Source organism: Hydra vulgaris, chromosome 08 (genome assembly GCF_038396675.1).
Source record: "Hydra vulgaris chromosome 08, alternate assembly HydraT2T_AEP".
In the NCBI taxonomy this organism is placed as follows: Eukaryota; Metazoa; Cnidaria; class Hydrozoa; order Anthoathecata; family Hydridae; genus Hydra; species Hydra vulgaris.
Genome location: NC_088927.1, coordinates 18837005 through 18853422, shown reverse-complemented (window position 1 = coordinate 18853422; position 16418 = coordinate 18837005). Strand labels below are relative to the sequence as shown.

Here is a 16418-nt window from a genome sequence, read left to right as displayed (position 1 = left end):
GCGATTCTTCTTCCATTCGATCACCACAAGTTATTTGGTTTTGACGTAAATTTAAATAATTCACTTCTGATCATGTATTGTTTTTTATTATTATTTATTTCAATTGTTATGATTTCTATATCATAGTCAGAAACGCTTAAATTTTTTCTTAACATTACGTGCAATGTTTTGTGTAATGCTAAATGCTAATTTTGGATGATAGAAATTTTATTGTGAGCGAAAACCTCATCTGTGTGTCCAAAAAAATATCTCTTCGTACTTAATCATTTTTAACAATTTGTACCTTTATTTTTAACTTAATATCTAAAGATCACACGAATTTTTTTTATTATTATGTTAGGACCTTTTTGTATTGACAGTTGGATATGTTTACATTTTTACAAAACTAAGCGCCTCTGCCGTAATGGTTCATTTTGTAAGTATACTAAGACATTTTTTTCCAATTTCAAGCCTTAATATATTAATAGGCCTTAGGTATCACATAACTTTCTTTGCATTTTTAGACTCAATACCTTTGATAATTTCAAATCCTAAAAGAAAAATTGTGTGCAACACTTCGCCGCTAGAATTAACTCCGATTAAAAATTGACAAAACTGATTGATTTTGTACTTTTGAACTATGATAATTAGCCAACCGCACAGTGTCACGCAACTTTTTTATATTTTTTGGAGAGAGCTTTTGGGTTACGTCTGATATTAACTACAAAAGCTATGTGCAACTTTTTGCCTTGCCAAAAAAATGGGTTCAAAGGTGGCAAAAACTAAATTTCTAAAAATTTTTTAAAAAATCTCAAAAATTTAAGAGTGAACGAAACATTTTTGAAAATTTTTTTTGTCCCCAACAGGTTTTCTCTATATTCTGATCAATATATAAAAAATTCAAGCAATTTGGAGGAGGTCACTTCCATTGACTGCCTGATTCTTACAAAAAATGACTCTTAAGCGTTGATAAGGAAACAAGAAATCGGAGTTGAAATATCAACATCGATTCAACATCAAAAAAACAACGTTGAACTTTAGTTACGTTTTTTAAACGTTATTGAAAGATAACTCTTTAAAAAATTTCCTAAAATTTATTTTTTAAAAAGTTTTGCAACTTGGGGAAAAAGCGTTATTTATTTTTCATTTTTGCGACTACTTTCGCTTTCGTTTGACTCAACGTCACTATCTACTTCACAGATATCATCTTTTATTAACTTCTTCACCTTCTATTTCGAGCTTGTAAGATTTCCGTTTACTTCCATTTAAACGATAAGGTGTATACTTCAACCAGGAAGCTAATTTTGCGCGAGTTTCTTTGTCTGAAGCTTTTGCATGATAGAGCTTAATCAACTCTAGAAAATAAATGCAAAAGTATTCAAGTTTAGTCAAGCAAATAAAACTGTAGAAAAAGGAGAAAAGAAAACTTTCAATATATATTATTTCATATGAATACTTGAAGTTGACATTTTTCATATTAACTGATTTATTTTATTTTCTGATTTGTTCAAGGAAAGTTTTAAACCAATTTTTTGTGAATTTAACTAAAATCAACTCTTAAAATCAAAATAATATCCTACCAATTATAGCTTTGTAAATATTTATCCTTCCATAGGTAATTTCACAGTTACTTTTTCCCTTCAAATCAATTGAACTTTGATTGAAGACTGTTTGCCATCAGCCTTAAACATGTAAAAAGACAACTTTTTTCATTTTAAATTAAAAATCGGTTAAACTGATTTTCTTTACAAAAATAGTAAGTATTATTGGTTAAAGAAATGTTTTTGAAACAACTCCATTATCTATATCTTGTTTCTACTGTGCTTTCTGACTTAGTAAATAAATAAATTAATGCTTTACTTTTCTTCATTGCGATATCCGTGATGACATTACAATTGAGAACCTTTATTCCCATAAATACATATATATATATATATATATATATATATATATATATATATATATATATATATATATATATATATATATATATACATATATATATATATATATATATATATATATATATATATATATATATATATATATATATATATTTATATATATGGGCTGATGCTAATGCATTAGTCTGTACCAATCGGCATCTGCCAAAAGTAGGCATTGATGCACCTTTAATATATAATCCATCAATATATTTATAAAATAGTTAGTGGTTACATTTCAAAGTTGTTTACAAGTAGTAATATTAATAAAATTAAGAAACATCTAATGAAAATGATTAAAATAATAATGGTTATAATAAGAGAGTGTACATGAGGACTTTTTTCAAGTTAGTCTTACTGAAAGAGTATTTTTTCTAGTGATGTGTCATCGGCAAAGGCCGATTGAGGCTAATTATAGGGTTTAATGTATGTATATAAAGGTAATATCTTAATATTAGGTATGCAACTTGCATATATAAGGTGTGCCTTTGCTCCAGTTTGGTTTGGCTTAATAGCCAATACCGATGCATCGGCCAATGGCGATTAATCAACCAATGCCATCGACCAATTAATCGGCCAATGGTTAAGCCAATTAATTAGTTGCCAATAGCATAGGCTAGTAGGTTGAATCACTTCTGATGAATAGGAACATGTTAAGTATGTAATTTAAATGCTTAATATTATTATAATACCTTTAAATAAATACATTAAACCTAATATTAGCCACGATCGGAATTTACCGATGGCACTTCACAAATTTTTTCTCAGGCCAAATTCCATGCTGAACACGAATTCATCAAGCATTTTGCTCTACTACATTGTTTGATGTCGGATCGCGGCCATTTTTTAAAATGGCTGCAAAAATGAAAATTTTTTTCAGGCCCCTACATCTTGATCTAGATTAGACCTTGTGATATGTTCTTTCTATGGTTTTTTGAGTCAAAGAATTCAAATTTCAATGTAAAATTGACGTATTAACAATGGTTTATTTCTAATGCGAATGAAATACTTCAGTTTACGATTCTAATACATTCTAAAAGTTAAGAGATTGATCCGTAACTCGAGTCGCAGTGGTTCAGAGGTGAAATGAATTAGCCACAGTTTGTTCTCATATATATTCATCACGAATCGAATATATTATTGAGTATTTATTCAGCAGTTATAGAATATATTATTGAGCATTTATTCAGCAGTTATAGAATATATTATTGAGTATTTATTCAGCAGTTATAGATTATATTATTGAGTATTTATTCAGCAGTTATAGAATATATTATTGAGTATTTATTCAGCAGTTATAACACTTTCAGTAATCGATCAATGTTGTCGACAAGATCATTCACAGACTTAAGAACGCCTAAAGAAATTATCAATTCGTCAAGAGTGAATTTCTGCATTTTGATTTGTCCTTTTTCCATTTTCACATGTCTTCTCTGCCTGATATCAGGAGCTACAGGCAGGTTCTTTTCAAACTAATATAGATAATATTAGAGATAAAAAAAAGTAAGCCACCAAAGCCTTCAAACACTCTAACGGCATAAGGATTTCCTTTATACTTCCATGGCGTCAGTAGACATACTTTACTATCTTGCTCTTCTGCCATGATGATACTTGTATTTATTAGACCAATACCAGCTCTTTAATACTGTTCTGTGACAAGACTATTAGCACTTCTTAGAGCAACTTTAAACAAAAAATGCGCGTTTTTTTTTTAAATAACTGATAGGGTTGGGTCTTGACCAGAACCCGTTTAATAAATTGGATCTGGGTCCGGGTCCACTGATACCCGACCCGAATTTCGATTTTAAAAATTGTTTGCACACCATCCCAAGATTGTTCATTATTCGTGAAGATTTTACGGTCACTCACCCCAAGAAGATCCATTATTGGAAATATCAAGATATCGCCAATTTCAGCATAGATTTCGGCACACAACTGAAACCAATCATTTTGAATGTACGCAACTTAAGTCTACACATAAAATGCTTGAATAGCATTTTCTGCGTAGCCGGTAATGACTGTTTTCCTTTGTTTATTTGGATTGATCATAGTTTTATGATTGGTTTTAATGTCGTACATGCGATGGTCCACTGCTTTGGTCGTATCATCCAGACCTACTGTGATGACTGAATCACCTTTATTGAGTATGAGATTGACAGCCATGCTCAAGTTCAGAAACGCCGCGTCTTGAAGATACATATCAATGCATCGTGGACTGGAAATACGTAAGTCAAATCTTTGCATGTAATGGATTTATCCAGATTCATGGTAAGAAGTTTGATTTCATGATCAGAATCACTGGGAGGGCTGCCGTCAACATTTTATGGTGACTTTTCTCATTTACGCGTCTCGATGCCGAGACACGTAAAAGTGAAAGACCCGAAAATAGTTATTTCAATAGAATAGTTTATCTTCTTCTGTTATTATCACGCCAAATTGTGGCTCCAGTTTTTTTTGGTACAACTTATCTTTAGTATGTATGTCGCACGCGTGTTTTATCATGTTGTCATTGAATTCATTTACTTCTTCGTACCATTCGTCCGATTTGTTTTAACTTCTATTTCTCTCTTGTTTGCGGAGCTTGATGAACCTCTGATAGTTAGTGCAAAATTTCTTTGCAACGTTACTGACATGTAAAGGATAAACGTTCTTCGCAATCCATTCTTCGATAATTTTTTCAGCTACAGTTTTACTGGCAGCCTCTTGAGACAAAGTTTTCTGTCCTGGTTTTGTGGTGCACAGATGAAGCATTTAACCCAACATGTGTGCTCCACTCTAGAGTTTAAGCCGAGCGATGAATTTTTCCTCTTTGCTGTAAACTTTATCGAAGGAGGCACTTCACAACACGATCGCTTCTTTGATTTACTGTGTTTGTTGAATATTACCGGTTTTACAAGGTAAACTTCCCCCCCCCCCCCACCACCACCACCACCAAAAAAAAAATACTTTTAAGTGTATTTAGGAATCTATTAAAGATATCTGCTGTCATCTTTACGCCAATTATTGCTTTATTGTGTACTATGTTTAAACAATTTAATGCTAATATCATAACTATGTTACGGCCTCTTGATGACAATACACTTTGATTTGGGTTCATTCCTCGGAGACTGCATCCATGGTTTCTTATCATATGAAGATTAACTAGACTTTTATCAATATAAATGATATTTCTGTAACGTTGTTGCTATTTAAAGTTTAAATACCATGAAATATATGTTTTTCTTTCTTCATTTACCTCTGCAGTATCGCGTCTTTCACGAATGGTCTTTTTTATATGTATGATTTAACATTTTTAACCATAAAATACATTGCCATAATGTAGAGGCATTGACATCAATTCCCAGTTCTACCTTTATCTCCTGTAGATTATAGTTTCTGTTATCTCCATTTATCTCATATAGCTTATTTCTTATTTCCTCAGTACAACCTAACTGTCGAAAATCGCCTCTAAAACCAGGATTGGTATTACCTGTTAATATATATCGATGGATATTTATCTGTTGATATATATCGTATTGAAGTTTCACTTCTATGCACGAGTTCTAATTTTTCTTTTACACATTTCTCTTTGTTAATTACAAGATTAATGTTCAAATTTCTTACTTCAACATTAATTTCTGAGCATTGTCTTCGTGTGTTATTCATTTTAGAGATTTATAAAATTACAGAAAAAACGTGCTTAAATTCTATATAAGGAAGTTAAATAAAATGAAGCAATAAAAACAAAACTATTTATCATGATAAAGAAAAACCGCCAGACTGAATGCAAAGAACCGCCAAATTAAATGCAAAAAACCGCCAAAATAAATTTAAAAAATTGCCAGATTAAATGCAAAAAACCGCCAGATTAAATAAAAAAACCCACCAGATTCGTGCAAAAAACCAGTAGATTAAATGCAAAAATAGTTAGTGTATGTTTTCAATATGATGGCTTCTGGAGCAGTAGTCATTGTTTTATACTTGTGCGGACATGACAACTGTCATGTGTACCGTATGTGCTTACGTGACTTGCCGCACAACTCACGTGGTGAGAAGATACATTTAGGAGAAAGCGGTGCAATTGCGCGAAAAACGAGAAAAATAACATGTTTTTTTAGATTACTCGAACGCCTTGACAGATACGGTAATCTAAGTGTGTTTTTGAATTCCCCAACCCAAAAAACATTACAAATGACATATAACTAGCCCTGTTTTGGAGAAAAAAATAATCCGCTTTGAAAAGTGTGAGTAGGCCAAGCATTTCCTAATAATTGTGTTCAGCGTATCAAAAGGTCTCAGGATTCACTCGTTCCAAAAATTTTTTGTCATGTACTCTACTCTAGTTATAATAATAAAGACAATATCTAAAAAAAATAAACATTAAAATCACAACATAAAAGTACAGAAAAACATTGCGTATAATAATAATGATAACAATAATAAAAATTATGATAAATATAATAATAAGTTACATGTTTTTAAAAAAACACAAATAGCAATATGTACAATGTTTGACAGTTACAAACAGTTAAAAAAACTGATAAAACGTATCAACTAATAATGACATTAAACAACTATTTAAATAGAAAAAAAGAAAATCAGAACATTAATAACACTGTGCTCTCCTAAGACCGCCAGGGTAAATTTTGGTTTACTCTAAAAATTTTTGTTTATTTACTATTATTGGGTTAAATAAAGTATTTTAAAATAATTTTTAAAATCTAAACTAACTTTTAAACATAGAAATTTTAGATTTAATTAATTAAAATGTCCAAAATAAGTTGTGTCATTTTATGATTACATCATCTATTCAAATTGGTACAAAATGTAGAAATACAGATGAAAATTATTATTTTTACAGTAAAAAGCGGTCATATAAAACTTATATTTTTTGTCAAAATGGCCGACGAAAAAGGTCTAACTTGCGCATGTTGCTTTATTTCCTTTGGAAAAGAATCACATAAACTTATTAAAGTAACGCAGTACAACTTTATACTCAAAATTTGATTTGGAGAGAATATGATGTAGTAAAAGAGTGTTGTCCAAAAAACATTTGTAATTCTTGCAAAACAAATTTATATTCATTGAACAGGGGTGAAACATCAAAATTAAATGATTGGATTGAGAAAATATCTCAAGACAAAGACTCAGAAGATCATCTGATATTAGTGAAATATCTGAACAGATCACAACAAATAACCAAAATATCGTTGATAAAATTGTTAAAAAGACATGTCCTTCTTGCTTTTCTACAATAGGTATGATTTCCTTAAACAAATTAAAAATATTGTATAACTTATATACAATTTTAGTTAATAAACTATTTCTTCAATTTATAAAAAAAAAAATTAAATTTAGAATAGAGTCAATGCTACTCAATGCATAGTCTATGATAGACTTATTAAATATTAGTGTATTATTTTTATATGTTTTACAAATATAGTAATACCAGAGTTTTTCCTAGTTTAAATTTCTATTTAGGCAAAGGAATTTACACTTTTGGTGTAAGTGTGAAGCGTAAAAAACCTAATTATGCTGGCTGAAGGTCTTGGAAATGTATCCAGTGAGCAAGTTGCTTCTGGGATTATCAAAATAAAAATGAAAAGAGACAAAATTAAATCTGGAGACAAGTTTCCTTTAAAAACCTTTGAAAACAATCTCCTTGTTGTTGTTGGCACACCTGTTAATAAATGCAGCAAAGCATTCGTTAAAAAGTTATCTCTAGAAACTATAATGGAAATCTCTAATACTCTAAACCTGAGTAAAAGAAAGACTAAGCTACTTTGTAAACATATGCGACAAATTTAGGGAAGAAAATGTTAGAACCTAATATATCAACTCAGATAGAGGAGCTGCCATGTCAAAACTGAATCATTCATTTCAGGGGATGAAGAGATAAGTCGCAGTTTGGTATTTGTAAAAGATACTTCTGATTTAATTCTTCGTATGATTAATGAAAGAGGTTTGAATCCTTATTGCACTATTGCTAGGATTTCCATTGATGGTGGACAGGGTTTTCTTAAATGCGTTATAAATGTTTTTGATCCACTGCGTAAACATACAACTTCAGAAAGTCTTGATGATTGTGGATCATCAAGACTTTCTAAAGCTAAAATCAATGATCTTGAAAGATCATTGATTTTAGCTTTAGTTGAAGATGTTTCGAGCATAATGGTAGTCTTAGTAAACTATTGAAACCACTAGCTCTGAGTGATGTAAAATATTCAATAGCATTTGATCTAAATCTTTTTATTTGGTTTAAGCAGTCACACCGGCAAGTATGCATGTCTCTGGTGTGAAGGGGAAAGTACTCTTGAGAGCGGAAAAAAAAAAGAACCTTAGGTTCAATTGATATCAACTACAACAAGTTCGTTGAAGATGGATGCAAAAAAAATCACATGATGGAATTTAAAAACTGTATTTCTCCTTTGTTGTGTACCTTCTGTTTGTTGTGTACCTTGAGTTGTGTACCTTTTTGAACCTCTAGAAACTTTAGTGGAACATCTCATTCCTCCACCAGAGTTGCACATTCTTATTGGTATTACTTCTATGTTTGTAAAAATATTAATTACACTGTGGCCTGATTTCGATTCGTGGCTAAAGTTGAATTATATAATCCTTAGAGGTTACCACGGAACTGGTTTGGATGGTAACAATTCACAGAGACTTTTAGATAAATTAGATATTTTAGAAGTTAACTTTTTAAGTGCAGCCTCTATATTACCAAATATGATATTTCTCCAACCTGTAGTTAGCTGTATTAAAAAGTTTTCAATTATTTAAACAAAAGCTTTTAGCATGTTTATTGGAGAATCTATTGCTGAATCAGTTTTAGATTTTAAAAAAGCTTTCAAAAATCTGCACCTTTATCTTCTAGAAAAGTTTAACTACCAATTAAATATTAGATGGAAAGTTCATATTTTAGTATGTCATCATGTTCCTTTTCTTCAGCATAGTCAGTTTGGGCTTGGTGTATATGCCGAGCAGGCAGGAAAAGGTGCTCACTATCACTATCAAGTATAGAAGCGATAAAAGCGTCGTTTGGAACACAATGATTATGCAAAACAGCTTAAGAAAAGTGTAATTGAGTTAGGTATAAACAGTTTGAAGTAGTCCTTTTCTCTCCTTTTTTAAAATTTTTAATTATTGTGAACTTTGAAGTGATTGAATTATTTTATAAGGAATTTCAATAATTCATGTTAAATTGGTACATTTATTGCATTGATGTTATATTGTTAACTCTGGAATTTATCTCAATTTTATCATAAAAGATCTCATTTTTTCATTTCAAAGTTGTATTCTTTTAACAAAAATTGTTTTAGAGGTGTAATACACTATAAACTTTGAAAAAAAATCCCCGCCCTCCCCATATTATCCCCTCCCCTCCATATGTTATTTTAGGTAAAAACTATTTTTACAAAAAAAATATGTTTAAAAGTTAGTTTAGATTTTAAAAATCATTTTAAAACACTTACCTAAACCCAATATTAATAATTAAACAAAAAAAATTAGAGTAAACCAAAATTTACCCTGGCGGTCTCAGAAGAGCACAGTGATAAAATTAAAAATAATAATTCCAATTATAACGATAATTATAATGAAAATAACAATAACAAAAAAGATTAAAATTAAGATAAAAGTATTTAAAGTTAAAGTAATACTATCAAAAAATCAAAAAATATAACAAACGTATCAAAAATATAGTTAAAAAAAAGGCTTTAAAAAACATAAAAAATTTTATATTGTTACGTGCATACACAAACATACATATACACATATACAGATGTATATGTGTGTGTGTGCGTGTGTCTGTATCTACACACACACACGCACACACATACACACACACACACACACACACACACACACACACATACGCACACATATATATGTATACATATATATATATACGTACATATATATATATATATATATATATATATATATATATATATATATATATATATATATATATATATATATATATATATATATATTTACATATATATATATATATATATATATATATTTACATATATATATATATATATGTATATATATATATATATATATATATATATATATATATATATATATATATATATATATATATATATATATATATACTCAGAATATATTACCAAGTGATAAGGCAGCAAACATATTTAAAGTCAATTTTCTGCAGTAGTGCTCTGGACTCAGAATAATTTTTGGTTGCTGTTACTGAAGATACAGGTAATTCGATATTCCAAAAGCTTTCTAAAGCTTGTACTATCTCTCTCAGTTGATGTATTAATGATTTTAATGCATCAATTCTACTTGCCCATCTGGTTTCACAAAGTCCTTTCAAAGTTAAACCTTTGACATATTGACGTAAAACGTTCTATCGCTGAGTTGAAGATGAGAAAATACAAACAAATGTTGCACAATGTCAAAGAATGTTACTGCATCTAAACAGCTTCCAACAGCATCATTGACAACTAAATTCAGTGAATGAGATGAGCAAAGAACATAAAAGGCTCTGAATTAAGATGAAAGATCTTGGCTTGAACTCCGTTTTGTTTGCCTCGCATGTTCGATCCATTATCATACCCTTATCCTCTTAAATCTTGCATAGAAATTCCATGAGAATCCAAAGTTTCTAATATTTTTTTAGTCATTTCAGCGCCTGTAGTATCAATAATGTCAATAAAACTTAAAAAATGCTCTCTTATATCAACGTAGCTTTCCTTTTCATCTGGAGTGGGCAGTATTGACACAAAACGTAGAATTATTGTCATCTGTTCAGTATGGGAAATATCTGGAGTACAGTCAACAATAATTGAGTAGTATTTTCTTGCCTTCAAATCAACTACTATTTTTTCTTTGACTGCTTTAGATAAAATTTGAATAATTTTATTTTGAATATTTTTACCCAAGTAATGACTGTAAATTTCTTTGCTTTTTATTCTCCTGATATGCTCTTTCATCACAGGATCAAACTTGGCAAGCAGTTCCACTATTTTCAAAAAGCAACCATTATTGTCATCATAAAGTTTATCTGAAATTCCTCGCAAAGCTACATTTTGGGACCTATTAAATTTTATAATGGAAAAAAGTTGCTCTAAGACATGCCACCAGTGTTTTGTAGTTTCGTCCATTTGTCTCTGCTGAACTACATCAATTGTAGATGATCCTTTGAACCTTTTAATAAGATCATGCCAGGTCATATAACAATTCAAATGATCTAAACTGGTATCGTGAGCATTCAATCTCTTATTTAAGTTTTTCCATTTTGATGCGCCTTCACCAGAAACCTCAGTAACCTTTTTAGAAAAGAGCTTGCAACAGAACCAAAAGGCAGCGTTTTTTGTTTAAGAATAAACTAGCCACTCACGTTTATACTTTTCCCCATTTGGTAGCTTTCGAAAATAATGACTTATATTAAATCTTCGTTTTCTTCCTTCTTGACTAGTGAAAGGAAAGTCAAAATCTATTATTTGAATTGGATCAATTTTAACCAATAGATCTGTCAATGACACAGTGTTTTTAGGCCAGCTTCCAACATCCAAGTTATTATCGGAGATTTTCGGTTCAACTGCGCATGTTGTAGACTCAATGACGGCGTCCATTTGGTTGCTTGCTTCAAAATGATTACAATTGAGACCATTTTGGCTAGTTGATGGCTCACACTGTAATCAAATTTTTAAATATTACTCAAATTTTTAATGATATTCTAATCAAATTTAATATATGATGAATTGTTAAATGTTTGATTTTCTTACCTGAATGTTTTGAATACTTTTGGAATTAATAGATGGTACTGACACAACTTCTGAGCAATTTTTCAAATACTTCTCCAAACTTCACTTATACTTTGGCAGGGAAACATCTTTTTCTTGTTTTCTTTTTAGGTTTTGAGCTCCTGATAATTTTTTCTTTCCAAACATGATGGTTGTTTTTGTATCCTCTTTTGAAACATTTTATTGTTCACATAAATTTGTAAAGTGTAAAAAATGTAACATGCATTGAATTGAGTTAGCTTCATAAGCAAAAACTTGTACAATGTGGATTATACCAGTAGTACTGTATAAACTTGTTTTTTAGAGTTCCCACAATTATGGAAAATTTTCTTTAAAAAAAAATTTTATAAAATTGAAATCTTAATATAAAAACTATTTTATTTTTAATTTATATTTCTTTTTAACTTTTTTTTGTTTTTGAATTTTGAATTTTTTATTTTTTTTTTGCGCCCCCTTTGAAGCGGCGCTTGTGGCCAATTGGTGCTTGGCCACGCTGTTGAGCCGGCTCCTCTTATAATTTTTATTGTTAACATAAAATTTAAAAACTGGCACTTAGTATAATTTATATACTGCCTTATGCCAATTATTTTTTTGTATAAACTTGGGATAGTACTGCTATGAAATGCTAAACAAAAACAAATTTAAAGATAAATTTAAAAAACAGTACTTTCAACAAACGTCATTCAACACAATATTAAATGTACATACACATATTATATGAGATATTTTTCATACAAGTTTTGCAACACAAGTATTTATATACACAGACACACAGACAAATATATATATATATGTGTGTGTGTGTGTGTGTGAATGTGTGTGTGTGTGTGTGTGTATATGTGTGTGTGTCTAGGATGTAGACACACATACATATGTTTATATAATTATTATATAAACATATGTGTGTGTGTCTATATAAATTATATGTGTTTATGTTTATACACACACACATATAAATGTTTATATATCTGTGTGTGTTCACATACAGAAACGATGTGCATGTATGTGTGACTTACTGTTTATACAAATGATATTTTAATTTTAATTCATAATAATATTATATATAATACATGGATGACAAAGGAATTTTTTAACTTGTTTTGTGTTTTTCATTATTTATGTAGTGGGTTTACTTTGAACCTTATTCAAAGTTACCTGATATGCAAAAAAATGTATACAAAAAAGTATGCTATGCTATAGCAATGGAACACAACTATGGTAGGCTAACAAACATTTTTAGATTTTACATGCTTAATAAATTTATAAACAAAAATTATGCAATTTAGACAACAAGCTGCTACAATAGCTGAGGCAGTGTACAAAGTATTCTGACTAATTTTTTTGAGAAAAATATCCGAAATATTTAATTCGTTTTATAAGGAGCAATAAAAGCCAATAAACAAAGTAAAACTTTAAATAATCAAAAAATAAACAATTTTTAACACTTTGATGTTTAAGGTTTAAATAGATTCATATAAGTTGTAGTCATAATTACAACTTGAAAAAAAAAAAATTTGTATTTAAAGCTACCCGGTTTACGGTACACTACAACTACACACAAACTAGAAAATATATATATATATATATATATATATATATATATATTATATATATATATATATATATATATATATATATATATATATATATATATATATATATATATATATATCTGTATATATCTTTGTATATATATGTATATCTTTATATATATATATATATATATATATATATATATATATATATATATATATATATATATATATATATATATATATATATATATATATATATATATATATATATTGTTTTAAACAAAACAAAATGTTTAACAAATCTTAATAATAGGATTAAAACACCAAACACTGGAATTTAATCGAATTTAAACTTTGTTTTGTTTCAGTGATTGGAAATTGCTGGTTTCGGTTTCCGCCGAAATTTTCTATTGAATCAAAATTTTGAACCAATTTTCTATTGAACCAAAATTTTGGTTTCGGTACTTCTTTTACTAATGTCATAGGTGTATTTATTAAATGCACTTTCTTTTTGAAAAAAGAGAGATTTGATACGATACGAATACTTTATTATGTAAACAATTTTTTCACCAAAATATTAGTAAAAAATCTAAATTTAAGATGCCAAATTTTATAGGTAATTTGACTTTTCCCAAAAATTACCTATTTATAGACATACTTGACGTAGACGTTATAACTCTGTAATACTATCATAAATGGTGTATATTCCAACATTTAGTTCAGCCGTGCACATTTATCCACACACACCCTCCACTCCCCTAAATTCTAAAATTTCATAATTTTTTAACTGTCATAATCAGAGTTTGTTCATTATAACATTTGTGTCATAATTCAATGAAATTCTTTTTAACTCTTTCTTTGACTTAAATCTTAGTCGGCAAAGAAAAATATATGGCCTCAGTCGGCAAAAAATAGATAAAGGAGAACGGAACAATTCTAATTATTTTTGAAATAATATTTTTTTTCAGTTTGGTACTTACTATTCCAGACTACGCTACCTTTTAAATTCTGTAAGATTTTTATTTGGTACAAAAGACATTTTTTCAATATTATTATAGTAAATGAATGTGCAGCTGTTGTAGAGTATTAGAGTTATTTGATTGAATTAGAATAACTGTGTCAGCGGGGCAAGTTGGTCGGGGCAAGATAATGAGCGTTTATGTTCATGAAATGGTTTAAATATACTTAAGAAAAACTACATGAGGTGTTAATGGTAATTAGGCCAGTTAAACATTTTGTTTCGCATTTGAAGCCGTGAAAAAAAGAAGAAGTAGTATAAATCAAGCATCAACGAATTTTGGAATTCCTGAATTCGCACTTCATCGTTATATACACAAGTCTCCAGAAAAGTAACCAGTCAATAATGGAAAATTCCCTAAAGTAGTTTTTGAGGAGATGGAAAAATCTTTGATGGACTACATTGCTCACCTACGTGTAACTTCGTGTAACTCACCTATTCGAGTAACCGTGGATTTACAGCTCTGCAGCTTAGAGAGTTAGCTTATGAGTTTGATGAACGAAATAACTTGTCTTACTGTTTTAATCACAGTACAAAAATATGCTGGTAAAGATTCGCTTGCAAGTTTTATGAAACAAGTTAGTCAGATATCAGTAAGGGTATTAGTGAAGACATCACTCGCAAGAATGAAGTGGTTAAATGAAATTCAGGTTATGAAGTTTTTTAATCTTCATAAATTGTTACTTTGGAATTAGTTTTCAGCCAGTAGAATACACAATGTAGACAAAACAAGTGTGACCACTGTACCAACAAAGCTTCTAAAAAAACTCTTAAAAAAAGAAGTAAAGAGATTGGCTAAAGTTGTAGGTTCAGTAAGAGGAAAAACTGTAACTTTTGTGTACAGTATGATTGCGGTAGGTAATTATGTTTCTCTTGAATTTATATATCCGCGTAAAAAAATGTGCAATGAGTTCCTGGATGATGCTTCGTCAGATTCATTAGATTTGGCTAACAAATATAGTCAGTTTATTTTAAATAACCAAACGGTAACACAATCAAAATATCTCGCAGAAGTTTTAATCGAAAAAGCAGCTACTCAAGCAAAATGAAAATATTATCTCCTAAAATCTCTATGTACAGAAATTTGTGAAAAAATCTGTTGTATTTTTTTAATGAATAAAGAAAAGGTGAAATTACGAACCTACACAGAGTGCGGTCTCAGCGTATGACATGGCACCTTTGTTTAGGTTCTTTTTAAGGCGTTTTAAATGAATATAGATTTTCTAAATTAATTTAGTTAGTCAATTATTTGATATTTTCTAACGAAATTATATAATATTGTTTAATATATATATATATATATATATATATATATATATATATATATATATATATATTTGGGCCATGCAAATCACCTTTTTTGGTATGGTATCGAATCAAATCAGGCGTTGATTCGCAAATCGAGTTGAATCTCGAATCAAATTAGCATTTTGAGGATATCTATGTTTCAGTTAAACTTAGATTTCTTCAAAACGCTTATTGGACTCGTGATTCAATTCAATTTGCGAATCAAGGCTTGCTTCGAATCGTGATTTGATTAAAAACTAAAAATAGTGATTCGCAGGGCCCTAATATATATATATATAAATCTCTCTCTCTCTCTCTCTCTCTCTCTCTCTATATATATATATATATATATATATATATATATATATATATATATATATATATATATATATATATATATATATATATATATATATATATATATATATTAAGGTGGCCCTTATTTTTAAACTTTCAAATTGTTTAGCTCTCAACCCCTTATTCCAATCATGAAAATATTGATCTATACAAAATTTTAGCGTAATCGGACAATTGTAAGTCGACCCTCATCGTCCATGAAGTTTCGAAATTTTTGACAGTAAAATGGCATCAAGTTTGTCTCGGAGTTTGTCACAGAAGTTAAGAAAAGATTTTCATGTCTGTCTTGTTAGCTAAATTTCAAATCAAATCGTTGGAGCCAAATTGCCTTCGAACCGGCAAGTTTTACGAGTTTTCTTCTACAATGTAAGAATTGTAAAGCTTACAACAAAGGAAAGTGCAATACTGGTGATTCAAGAAATTTCCATTTTTTGGCAAAAAAGCACGAATTACTACAAAAAGAACTGACCACTGTGTTGAGTAGTTACTGAAACTGTATGATGAATGGAAAGGCTTACAAAAGAATTTGACGAGAGGT

At 29.4% G+C, this 16418-nt stretch overlaps 1 long non-coding RNA gene across 1 annotated transcript in view; it reads right to left on the bottom strand.

The window, feature by feature from the left end:
- Positions 1-1102: 1102 nt before the first annotated feature.
- The window catches only part of LOC136084214 (uncharacterized), a 31863-nt gene continuing 16547 nt past the window's right edge, over positions 1103-16418 (bottom strand). Inside the window, exons 2-3 of the long non-coding RNA XR_010640396.1 lie at positions 1560-1661; positions 1103-1334 (exon numbers count right to left, since the gene is read on the bottom strand). This is a non-coding gene — a long non-coding RNA (uncharacterized LOC136084214). The remainder of the gene's footprint in view (positions 1335-1559; positions 1662-16418) is intronic.